At 39.6% G+C, this 13038-nt stretch overlaps 1 protein-coding gene across 4 annotated transcripts in view; it reads left to right on the forward strand.

The window, feature by feature from the left end:
* The first annotated feature begins 4891 nt into the window (after nucleotides 1-4891).
* zdhhc23b (zinc finger DHHC-type palmitoyltransferase 23b) overlaps nucleotides 4892-13038 on the forward strand; it is a 34182-nt gene continuing 26035 nt past the window's right edge. For 2 of the 4 annotated variants that reach the window (XM_059968070.1, XM_059968074.1), the window contains exon 1: nucleotides 4911-5062. The gene's annotated coding sequence lies outside the window, so the exon portion shown is untranslated. Of the gene's footprint in view, nucleotides 5167-13038 lie in introns of all 4 variants that reach the window. The other 2 variants (XM_059968072.1, XM_059968071.1) reach the window with 2 other exon arrangements.

A 13038-nucleotide genomic window follows, 5' to 3' on the forward strand; every position in this document is an offset into this window, starting at 1 on the left:
ACAGAAATTTTGACCAGGAGTGCCTAAACTTTTGCATGACACAGTATATACACACACAGTAGGTTTCATTGTCAATTGTTCCATCAGTTAATCAGAGCAGCTGCTTATTTGGGACAGCAAAGAAAGCAAAACCTAATCGAGAAAATAGCCAGGATTCGCTTCATATATTTGAAATGCTATGCCATTTAATTGGGACAGCAGTCTGTTGTCAAAGAGTTTCTAACTAGTGTCGGTCCTGAAGAGCGATTTTAGGGAGCTAGGTAGAAAGCTCTAAAACAGCACCTCCAGAACAGTAAACTCTGGATTGCTGTCTGTGCTATGCCCCACTAAGGGTAAGAATAGGATGATTTGCCAGGTGAATGTGTGGCTGAGGAACTGGTGCAGGGGGCAGGGGTTCAGATTTATGGATCACTGGAATCTTGGGAAGGTCTGACCTGTACAAAAAGGGTGGGTCACACCTGAAACCAAGGGGGTTCAATATCTTTGTGGGCTGGTTTGCTAGAGTTGTTTGGGAGGGTTTAAATTAATTTACCAGGGGATTGGAATCCAGAGAGATATTGCTGACGATGAGGTAATTTGTTCACAAACAGAGGCAATGTGTAGTGATACTGCTAGCAAGGAGAGGCTGATGATAGGGAAGAACTTCAGTCAACAGGATGAGTTCCAATGTAAAAGGCATACAAAATCAATAAGGGTGAATAAAGGACTATAAGTGCTATATTTGAATGTGTGTAGTATATGGAATAAGGTCGATTAACGTAGCACAGTTACAGATTGGCATGTATGATGTTGGAGGGATCACTGAATCATGGCGAAAAGAAGATTATAGCTAGGGGATTAATGTACAAGGATGCACATTATATCAAAAGGACAGGCAGGAAGGCACAAGGGGTAGCATAGCTCTGTTGGTAAAATATGAAATCAAATCATTAGAAAGAAGTGACAGAAAGTTTGAATGTGCTGAATCACTGTGGGCAGAGCTAAGGAACTGCAAGGGTAAAAAACCCTGATGGGAAGTGGGATACAGACTTCCAAACAGTAGTAAGGATCTGGTACACAAATTGCAACAAGAGATAGAAAATGCTTGCCAAAAGGCAATGTGACAATTGTCATGGGGATTTCAATATGCACGTAGATTGGGAAAATCATATTGGTTCTGGATCCCGAGAGGGGAGTTTCTAGAATGCCCACAAGATGGTTTTTTAGAGCAGCTCATGGTGTAGCCCACTAGGGAATCAGCTATTCTGGATTGGGTGTTGTGCAATGATTAGAGAGCTTAAGGTAAAAAGACCCTTAGGGGAAGTAATCATCATATGAACAAATTAAACCTGAAACTGGAGAGGGAGAAGCTAAAGTCAGATGTATCAGTACTGCAGTGGAGTAAAGGGAATTACAGAAGCATGAGAGAGGAGTTGGCCAAAACTGATTGGAAAAGAATGCTGGCAGGGATGATGGCAGAGCAGCAATGGCTGGAATTTCTGGAAGCAATTCAGAAGGCACAGGATATATACATCCCAAAGAGGAAGAAGTGCTCAAAAGACAAGATGATACAACTGTGGCTAACAAGAGAAGTCAAAGCCGACATAAAAATCAAAGGGTGGGCATATAATAAAGCAAAAATTAGTGGGAAGTTAGAAGATTGGGAAACTTAAAAACAAATGGAAGGTAACTAAAAAAGTAATTAATCAGGCAAAGATGGAATACGAAAGGAAGCTAGCCATTGATGGCTTTGTGGCAAAGTTTGCAGATGGTACGAAGATAGGTGGAGAGGCAGGTAGTTTTGAGGAAGCAGAGAAGCTACAGAAGGACAGACAGATTATGAGAATGGGCAAGAAGTGGCAGCTGGAATACAGTGTTGGGAAGTGTATGGTCATGCACTTTGGTAGAAGAAATACTATTTTCTGAATGGGGAGAAAATTCAAAAAACTGAGGTGCAAAGGGACTTGGGAGTCCTTGTGCAGGATTTCTGAAAGGTTAATATGCAAGTTGAGTTTGTGGTAAGAAAGACAAATGTGATGTTAGCATTAATTTCAAGAAGACTAGAATATAAAAGCAGTGATGTAATGTTGAGGCTTTATAAAGCACTGGTGAGGCCTCACTTGGAGTATTGTGAGCAATTTTGGGCCTTTATCTAGGAAAGGATGTGCTGAAACTGGAGAAGGTTCAAAGGAATTTCATGAAAATGATTCCAGGAGGATATTTCCTATGGTGGGAGAGTCTTGGACCAGAGGACAGCCTCAGAATAGAGTGGTGCCCTTTTAGAATGGAGATGAGGAGGTATTTCTTTAGCCAGAGAGTGGTGAATCTATGAAATTCATTGCCACAGGCAGCTGTGGAGGCCAAGTCATTATGTATATTTAAGGCAGAGGTTGACATATTCTTCATGAAGGAATATGGGGAGAAGGCAGGAGACTGGAGCTGAGAGGGAAAATGGATCAGCCATGATGAAATGCCAGAGCAGACTCGATGGGCCAAATGGCCTAATTCTGCTCCTATATCTTGTCTTATGGTCAGTAGTGTGTACTTGTATAGGCATTATATATTAAAATGTACTTATAGTGAACATTTTAAAAATCATGTCTGTTGCATGTGTTTGTGTTCAAAATGCAATGAGTTTTGTCACTGATAGTTGGTGAGAAATAAGCTGTAAGACAATTCAGAACTCTTTTGCTCAATGTGGTTTCAAGCATTCAAGCTTGGAGATGCCAGAAACAGCCGGGAGTGAAAATGAAATGATTTCACTACTTCAGCAAGTTAGAAACTACAACGAATTTGAAGGTGTTGACAATCATCTTGAGAAAAAAATGTTATAATGAAAATAAAGATTTGGAGGATGCAATCGTAATAGGCATTGTATGAAGGCAGTCTATTATCTGCACTGGGTGTCTACATTGATTTTGTTCATTTACAGTTAAACAAAATAACATACATTTGGATCTCTTTATTGCTTCTTTTTATTTGGATCTTTTTATTGCTTCTTTTTATTAAGGACTCTCCCACCCCCACCGATGACCCCTTCTCCTCCTCTTCATGGACACCCCGTTCTGGTCTCCTGCCTGCTCTGGATCTCTTTATTGCTTCTTTTTATTCCTGACGAAGGGTCTCGGCCCGAAACGCCAACTGTACTTCTCCCTATAGATGCAGCCCGGCCTGCTGCATTCCACTAGCATTTTGTGTGTGTTGCTTGAATTTCTAGCATCTGCAGATTTCCTCGCGTTTGCGTTTTTAAATACAGCATATCCTGGATAAATTGGTCCGTTGGTAACTATTAGGAAAAAATACAGTTTTGTAGTAGTGTATAGTATTGGCAGTGTTCTAATTTGTTCCGTATTTTATTTAAATACATAATTTGTTCCTCAGTTAAATGGTAGTTTTTTCATATACCCTTTTAACCATTTCTGTAAAGCTTTGACTATTGGGGCAGCTGCTTAATTGGCCAAAATGTATTGGTTCTGATGTGTTCCAATTAACCAGAATCCACTGTATGTACACATGTGTGTGTGGATATATAGTGTGTGTGTGTGTGTGTGTGTGTGTGTGTGTGTGTGTGTGTGTGTGTGTGTGTGTGTGTGTGTGTGTGTGTGTGTGTGTATGTGTTAATATAAGAATGAAGGGCATTAATAAAACTATTAATAAAAGTAATATAAATTAATATATTTATTCTTTCTGTTTTACTTTTATTAATAATAAAACAACCAATACATGCAAATCTGGAACAGGACTCACCACTTTCCTTAAAAATGTCTATAATTATCATTACTAAATCAGTAATCAATGATAATCTGTGCTCAAAATTGTTATGACTCGCATGAGAATATTTTAGGAAGATTTTGCTAATTTGAGCACTTGCTCTCATAAAGGCTCACCCTTCTGGGATAAAAACTACCATGGGGAGAATATGCAAAACATGGCACTGAAAGCAGGTCCCTTGGGCTGTGAAGCATCTGCAGTTAACACTACATACTACAGAAGTTCTGGCATAATGATTCCCACATCATAGAAGTAATCACACTGAACCATTCTAAACTGGAAGCAGAAGGTGCCATGTAAATGCAGTATTTTACATTTCTTCTTCACTTCATGGTTTGAGGATGGTGGCAGTGAATTGAAGTTGAGTTGCTTTTCCATTGGGGTGGCATGGTAGTGTTGTGGTTAGCATTACACGCTACAGTAGCAGTGACCCAGGTTCATTTCCCACCACTGTCTGTAAGTTTGTATGTTCTCCCCGTGACGGGTGCTCCACTTTCTTCCCACAGTCCAAAGACGTGCCAGAAAGTAGGTTAATTGGTCATTGTAAATTGTCCTGTTATTGGGCTGGTGTTAAATCAGGAATTGCTGGGCTGGGAAGGCCTATTCTGCGCTGTATCTCAATAAATAAATCTTCCCAATTTTAATTTTGAGTGAATCAAGAGTGCACGTGTGAAATCTGATCTTAACACTTCCAATGATGTCTTTGGACTGGGAAAGAAATAGAAGTGGATGTAGAGCAGATCCTCCGGGAGATCAAGAACTATTGGTAGCAAAGGAAAGCAGTTTTTTAAACTGGAATCTTATTAATTAAATTTATAGCCAAAGCCATGCCAAAGAGATGGACAATGGAGAAAAGGCATTGTTTAGAGGATACAGCAGTCAATCGTAATGCAGGGTGTTGATATGTGGGGTGGAATATGTAAGGATAATTTACTATTTAGTACGATGAGTAAAATTCTTAAACAATATATACAATGTGTGACTAGAAACCTGAATGTCGCATAGAACAACTAAAGACAATTCAGCAAGTCTCCCGTCGCTGTCCCTGTATTTTGCACTTTGAACTGCAATGAACTGGAAACCGAGAGGGCGTGGCCGCTGTCACGTCACCGAGCGCGCGCGATGGGGCGGCGCCGTGGCCGGCGGGGGAGCGCGCGGCGGCGGCGGCGGCCGGGGACGCGCAGGGCGTGTGAGCGAGCGCAACAAGGTAGCGAGACGCGGAAGTGAGCCGGACCTGTTGCTCGATGCCGCCGGCCGTCGGGAAAAGTGAGTGAAGGTCGCGGAGGGGAAGCGAGGAAGCCGCTGGCTACAGGTGCTGTACTTCCACTCGGTGTGCGGCGTTTCAGCAGTATTCCAACTTAAAACGCCCAACACAAATCAAGTTCGCCGGCTGCCAGTTGACTTTATCGTAACCTGGTTTGTACAGTGCGTTTCTCTCCCCGTCTGTGTAGGCATTATGATAGGGCTGGGTTTCGAACCGTGAGCAAGTGCCGTGTGATGACTGTGCAGATTTGAATTTGTTTCAGGTAGATGTACTGTTTCAGGTAAGAATGCCCTTTAAAAAGTGCAGGCAATCGTATTGATGACGGATATTATAGTTACAGGGAAACGTAAAACGGTACCGTCGGGTCAGGAGGATTTGTTCACATTCTTCCTCACAGTTGTAATAACTAAGTGCTCAGAATAAACCCGTCTTCAGAACAGCCAGAATTCCCTTTCCCTTGGAAATACAGTGCATGTAATAACAGATGCGGAGACAATAAATGCTGGTAGAGAATTGGTGAATAATAAATCCGTTGGAATGTCCTAATGTAGTGAAAAAATTGGTAAACTTGTAAGATTTAATCATTTCCTTGAAACGAAACAGACTGGAATATTTTGACCTATGGTGTTATAGTGTGAGAGCAAAAAGGGAACTGATTGATAGAAGCCCACAGAGGGTGATATCAAAAGCTTAGTAGCATTTTTTTTGGCAGTGGTGTATTAGTAAATAAATGATGTGGAGGATATTTTAAGAGGTTCCTGCATATTAAAAGCTTTTGATTTAGTTACGGGGAGGAAGTGGCTATTTACAGGAGAGGTTGCAGCTATATTCAGGGAAACGAAGGTTGAAATGTGCATTATAACATGTTAATACACATTTGTAACTGGAATCTCATTAGATTTTCTAAAGAGTCTAGCAGCTGTTTGGTAACACATATGAACATTTGTAAGTGTTGATTATAGTTACCCCCTGAGCAGTAGGTGTGTTTAGCAGCACAGAGGGAGGAAGTGCCTACTTTCTACATTAATACAAAAAAAATAAAACAAGGTATGGATTAACTATGGATTTAGATAAGAGAAAATAATGAATAAATTAATTGAAGTTAAAGTGTAAGATGAATATACAGGACACAGTGTCTTCTCTCAAGGTTATTAAAAGAAATAAAAACCATAAGACATAGGAGCAGAACTTTAGGCCCATCAAGTCTGCCTCCGCCATTCAATCAATGCTGATCCTTCTTTTTATCTCCTCCTCAACCCCAGTTCCCAACCTTCTCCATGCTTGGATAAGGTTGGATATGCAGGGTCTCCAGGTAAGTTAAACAGTGGATGAAAAAAAATGGGGAAATATCACGTTATCCACTTTGTTAATGCTATAGAATACCAGAATACAATATAAATACAGCAGTGCACCCTTGCATACGAAACGAAGGGAGTTAGCAATTCAATGCAGCAAGTAATTATAAGGCAGGTTGAAATGTTGGCCTTCGTTGCAAGGTGTAGGAAAGTTTTTCAACCCCTAAACAGGGTAATGGTAGGTCTTTATCTGTAATAATTTATGGTTTTGTTCCACTTACAGTACCCCAAGAAGGGTAACTTTGCTTTGGAGGCAGGTCAGCTAAGGTTTTCTTGGTTGATTCCTGGGTTGTCTTAAGGGGAAAGTATTGAATAATCACTTCTAGTCTCATTGGAGTTTGACTTTGTGGTAAGTGAAGTTTATGGAATTCTTAAAATTTAATTTTTTGGCCGAAGGGTCATGAGCAATTAATGGTTTATTCACCATTTCTAACATCCCTTGCGAAGGTGCTACCTTCTGGAGTTGCTACCATTGGTATGGAGGGGATTGGAGTTTCAGGGCTTGCCCTGAATAAAGAATTCTCAAGGAAAGTTGTTCAAATCAGGACAGAGTAAAGCTTGGAAGTGATGATGTTCCTATGAATTTCCATCAGGATGGAGATGAGTTTTAGTTTGTGAGTTGTTGTGGATCTGCAGCTTGAATACATAGCAGTCACAGTGCTCTGAGGATGGAGGAGTGTTTGTTTAAGCTTGTGGGTGCATTATCCATTCAGGAGACTGCTTCATCTTCGCTTTAAACTTGACTGTTGTTGGAGCTGCATCGCCTAATCTGCAAACAGTCAGTATTGAAAGATACTTATGATTTCTGTTCTTGTAGAGTGTGAAAATGATTTGGAAGTGAACCATGCTCTTGTTGCCGTGGTATTTATGTGGCTGGGTTATTTTAGTTTGTGACCTTCCAGGATTTTAATGGTGCCAGAACATGTAAAAGTAATGACATTGAATGGCAAGGAGATGTGTTTTCTCTCGCTAGAGAAAGTCGTTGTGAATCTAACTTGCTATATTCCAGCTCAGGCCTGAATATTGTCGTGGACCTTCAGAGTGTATTTTCCAAGGTAAGACATTAGGCTGTTTGCAGAAATAAGGACATGGATTTGTTGATAGATGGGGGAGACCAGTGGCTGCAGAAGCTGGAATCTGCAGCAAGAAAAAAAGCTGCTGGAAGAACTCACTGAGTCAGGCGACATCTATAGTGATCTGTTGTGAAAATATGGAACTGGCTCTGGGATATCCATCATCAAGTCTTTGTGCTTTGCTATCTTTTTTTGCATTAGAACAGATGTGTTCTGCATCACTTTCACTAGTGAATCTTGTTATTCACAAGAGTTCATGGTGATGCAGAAAACATTCCACCCTTATTTTTTTTAACTTTTTACCGTGGGATCAACACTGAACCCTCTTTAGTCACTGAATGGATTTCCTTGTTAAGTAGGCTCTCCGACAATGAGATTATGGATGCTCGAATCCTGCAGTGAAGTTCTGGGCAGGGATAATTGAAGCCACCTTCCACTGCCCCAGAAACAGCAACTGTCTTCCCGTGTGTGAAGTACAACTTCACGGTTGGAGCATTTTCCATGTTGATGCCCATTTGATTTCAGTTGCTCTGGAGCTTTTTGATGCCACTCTTGATCAAAAATGCCCCTTCGATGTCATGGCAGCCACTCTTCCCTCACCTTTGTCATTCAACTCTTTGACCCATGGCAGCGATGAGTCTGGGCCCAGGAAGTCCTGATGAAACCCCAGGTCGGCAGTGGTGAACAGGTTAATGCTCCTTGACAACTTTGTCAACAGTGTCACTGTGCTGATGTTTGAGAGCTGACTGATTGGACAGTAATTATTTAAATGTAATTTGCCTTGCTTACTGTGAGCAAGTTTTAAGTGGGCAGCTTTTCATGCTGAATCCTGACGAAGGGTCTCGGCCCGAAATGTCGACAGTGCTTCTTCCTATAGATGCTGCCTGGCCTGCTACGTTCCACCAGCATTTTGTGTGTGTTGCTAGTTTTTCATGCTGCTCAGTATGAGCCAGTGTTATATCTGTGGATGCAGTGGCTTTAATATAGTGCTGCAGAAATAAGATTTGATCTTATCTTGGATTTGGGAAAAAAAACTACCAACCATCCCCAGATAATGGATGGATATCCTTCGGCTGATTTTTGCCTATAGGTTGGAGAACACACAAATCACTCAATATTGTAATGAAAAATTGTAATGAATGGTAGCAAAAGTAGTTAAAGACTGATAAGAATGAAAAATGACTAAAAGTAGAAGATGAATTTTCTTATTTGTTGGAGTGAATGTGAAGTATATTTATCAGACTTTTAAATTTAATACTATGGACCTCACTTGGGTTGTTGGGGTGTTCATAGGTTGGGCATTTGTAACTATGGACTTATGCTGTTGAAAAGATGGAAATTAAATGCCCAAGATTAAAGTTGGAAGTTAAAGTGGGGGAAGAAAGAAACATTGTGGTAGGGTCACATGGGATGCACTACCCTAAGGAATACTTTTTTCTTTCATTCCACCTTGTGTATTGTCCCCAGAACCATTGTGAAGTGTACGTGTTTTATGTCATTTTAAAACGTGTAGCCTGAGTGCTTTGCTGCAAGCCAGGATCCATTGTAAATTCTTGGCAGGCTTCACCTCGCAGTGATTGCATCCGGTCATCAAGGCATATCTTTGAACTTCTGAGAGTTCATCTGGCATAGCATCAAACATCTGACAGCACAAGGCTACTTATCTGAACATTTTAAAGGATTAATTTCATCTTGGAACTCAAGGGTAGGACGCTTTCCATCTTGTTTTATGTGGAATTTCACAGCATTTGAAGGGTCATTCAGAAATCGAGAAATATCAAGACTGATGAATAGAACGTTTGTAATTTCCACATTATGTGCATAAATCTTTAGTGTGTTCATTTGGCTCTTGGCAAGCTGCTATCTGGTTCAACTGACTAGCTTGCAGCTTGGCTGTCATTTAGGATCATTCTGGTATCTATATTTAGACCAGATATTTAAGGGGGAAAAAAAGTCCTTTATCAGCTGGAAGAAAATGCTGGAGGTAGACAACAGGTCAAGCAACATTTGTGAAAAGCGAGACTGTTAATATTTCAAATCAAAGACCTTTGGTTAGAACTGGGAAAGAGAGCAGGTAACAGGTTAGTTTTAGGTTGTGGAGAGGACAGGGCTGATTTGAATAAGATAGCATGAATATTCTGATACCAGCTGGGTTTGTTCATATACCCACCAGTTAAAAAAGGTATTTTCAACAGGAATATAACTATATTATGTACATAGAATTATCTTTATTCTTTATTTTTTTTTAATTTTGTAGCTTGATATTTTCCCAATATTATGTACATTTCTGTATTTATTTTTGCTCTCCACTCTGAGACTAGAGATACAGACAGCTCTGAGTAACATTTTAATTCATGTAAAATTCTATTCTTTTGAGGATAATGTATCTGTTTTATCTGCTAAACTTGGTTGTCTAACAGTAACACTTTTAAGTATTGCACAACTATTGTTTTTTCCTCTAACTCTTGGTAGTGGAAGATTGATTTGTAACTTCTAAATCAGACTTGTTAAGTAACGTGTAATTTTTCAGCAAGGTGGAAATATCAAAGGATATGTAGAGAAGGGATAATTTGACAGCTTTTTAACATGATTCCCAAAATAAAAATTGCAGGAAGCATTATTCACGATAAAGCAGAAAAAGCCTATTTGTTTATGTCAAACAACAGAATGTAAGACTTGATATATTGAGCAGGCAGTTATAAATACATTTAGAAAGCTTACTAAGAGAGCCATCAATTAGTGTTTATGAATTGTACAGTTAACCTTCTTTGTCCAGTTTGCTGGTTTAAATTACAATCTAAAATGCTCTATTCATGTTTGACCTATGTTCTGAATGAACTATGATTAGTGGAAAAGCTTATCAGTCTACTACTCACTACTCATATAACATTAAGGTGCTAAACAAATATTATTGAGGCTGAAAGTAGAACTCTAATGGACTTGTAAATTAAATCTTCTCACAACAGACCCAGTGATTGAACAGTAGTTCATGCTGCTATATAGTAGCTGTCAGAATAATTGTGAAAGATTAGCAAATGATTTTCATAAACTAATTCTAGATGTCTTAGATTACATGTGGCCATTATTTCTCTATTTATCTATATATGTTATTTTTATGGCTTTTCACTGTACTACAAATTTCACTTCATTTATGTCACTGATAAAAATTCTGATGCTGATAAACAGTTGGCTGAAAATGAATTCAAGTTATGGGTTTAAACCATTAAAATAAAACCCTAATCATATATTTTAAGTCAGCCTAACTCTGGCTGCTATGATATGATTGCTTGTATGTTTATTTGCACACAGGTAGGCTGACGCTTGTGTCATGTTTGAGTCTCCTTGGCCTCCATATCCTTCCTTCTCTCAGTTGAATGTTGAAAGGCCTAAACCAAGTAGATGTGGAAAGGATATTTCCCATGGTGGGGGAGTCTAGGACAAGAGGGCACAGCCTCTGGATAGAGGGGCGTCCATTTAAAACAGAGATGCGGAGAAATTTCTTTAGCCAGAGGGTGGTGAATTTGTTACCACAGACAGCTGTTAAGGCCAGGTTGTTGGGTGTATTTAAAGCACAGCTTGATAGGTTCTTGACTGGATACGGCTTCAAAGGTGTCGGGAAGACAGCCGGAGAGTGGAGCTGAGGAGGAGAAAAAAGGATCATCTATGATTGAATGGTGGAGCAGACTCAATGGGCTAAATGCCCTAATTCTGCTCCTGTGTCTTAGGGTCTTGTGATTATTCAACATCCTTATAAGTGTGTCTATAGTATTTGCATCATATTCTCTCTGCAGTAGTGATTTCTGTGTTCTCACCACTTGCTAATTGGACTGGTATGTGGACAGGATTGAATTGGAGGGATATGGGCTAAACTAGGATAGATGGGACCAGATGAGAATCTTGGTTTTCATGGACCATTTGGACTGAAGGGCCGATTTCCATGCTGTATGATGACATTTCTTCAGAATTCCCTTTTGGACGTTTTGTATTTATGACCCTAGTTATGGTCTGTTTTCATTCACTTGATTAAAACCTCTCATCATTTTAAAGATCTCCATTAGGTCACCTTCAGTAACCTTTTCTCAAGTGGAAAGAGGCTCCAACTCTTCACTCTTGTCCAATTATATACAGAACATCCCTCTCACATTTTCAGTTTCATCTTTATAAATCATTTCTGATCATCTGACACTTTTTATATTCTGGCAACTAGAACTAAACGGGGTTCTTGTTGCAGATTTAGTACAACTTTCCTACTTCTATCTCCTTGCCAACCAGTGACTGGCACATTTAAATTCCTATATCCCATTGCTCCTCCACCCTACCTAGACTTGCACCTTTTCAAGTAAGAAGTAACCACTGTTTTCGTTGAATTTAATTTGCCAATTAGTTGCCATTCTTGTATTAATCAGTATCCTCCTGCAGCTTGTTGCAGGCTTCTTCTGCATTGACTGTTTCCCTGCCTCCAATTCAAGTTCATCAGCAAATTTAAAAGATTTTTTTATTTGCATTTGTTTCATGTATAGTATATTTGATCACTCAAATCAGTGGTCAATGGTGGAGCAGGTTTGTATAGTAATTGTCAAAGTAAATGTTATAACATTAACTAAGGTCTGCGTAAGGACAGTGAAACATTCTAAATCCTTGAACCAACTGTCTTTAACTTTAATACCAAATTGTGTGGAAGGAGTTCTGCATTCCTTGGCCCCTCATCTGGTTGGTTAGCTTTCTGTGTTTATAGGTCAGACCAGATGGGTAAGTTCAGTATGCTCTTTGAAAATTTGTTTTTAATATCGTGCTTCAGTAATTTTTGTGAGATGTGTACCCAGCGATTTCCAGTTAGGTTTGGAACATGGCACCATCATGTGTTAATCTATGAACACCAATTTTTTAGATTTGCTTTGTAGACAACTCCGACTGTCCTGTATTTGGTCAAGTGTGGATGGTTATTTTACAGAGTCAGGCTTCAGATTGTTCTTCATCCATATTTAGTTTTCAAATAAAGAATGATTATTTTTCCTTGGCTGTGGTATCATGATGACATTATTTTGACCACTTGTGCCATTATAATCCCACTTTCTTTACTGTGATGGTCAAGACCCTATTTCAAAACATTTTTCAGAACAATACGTTTTTGGAAACAGGCTCATCAAAGGTGGATAGTTTTATGTAAAGTTTTTTGATATTTAGAAGGCATTTTAATAGGTATTTGGATAGGAAAGGTGTGTAAGGGTACAGGACTAATGTGGGCCAATGATTTAGCATGGATAGTTGTCACACAGATGATGTGTGCAGGAACAACCTATTTCTGAGCTGATGAATTTATGATATAATTTGTCTATCATATGATATGTTTCTGTGCCAATATGTTGTGATGTGTTACACGGGATAGAACTGTATTATGTAGAATTCTGCTCCCATGTATAAAACTTCACAGATGAAGGATTGATCAATGTCCAGGAGATCCCAGCAACCTGCTGCTTTTCTAAGTAACAAGGAACATCTTACTCTGCCAAGGACAGTGTAATAAACCCCTGGAAACCTGTTTCCTGCCTTGATCCAATACCTCGGCTCGGAAGGTAACAGGAGAATGTCAAGGAAT

The sequence above is a fragment of the Hypanus sabinus genome, chromosome 4, assembly GCF_030144855.1.
Source record: "Hypanus sabinus isolate sHypSab1 chromosome 4, sHypSab1.hap1, whole genome shotgun sequence".
Classification (NCBI taxonomy): domain Eukaryota; kingdom Metazoa; phylum Chordata; class Chondrichthyes; order Myliobatiformes; family Dasyatidae; genus Hypanus; species Hypanus sabinus.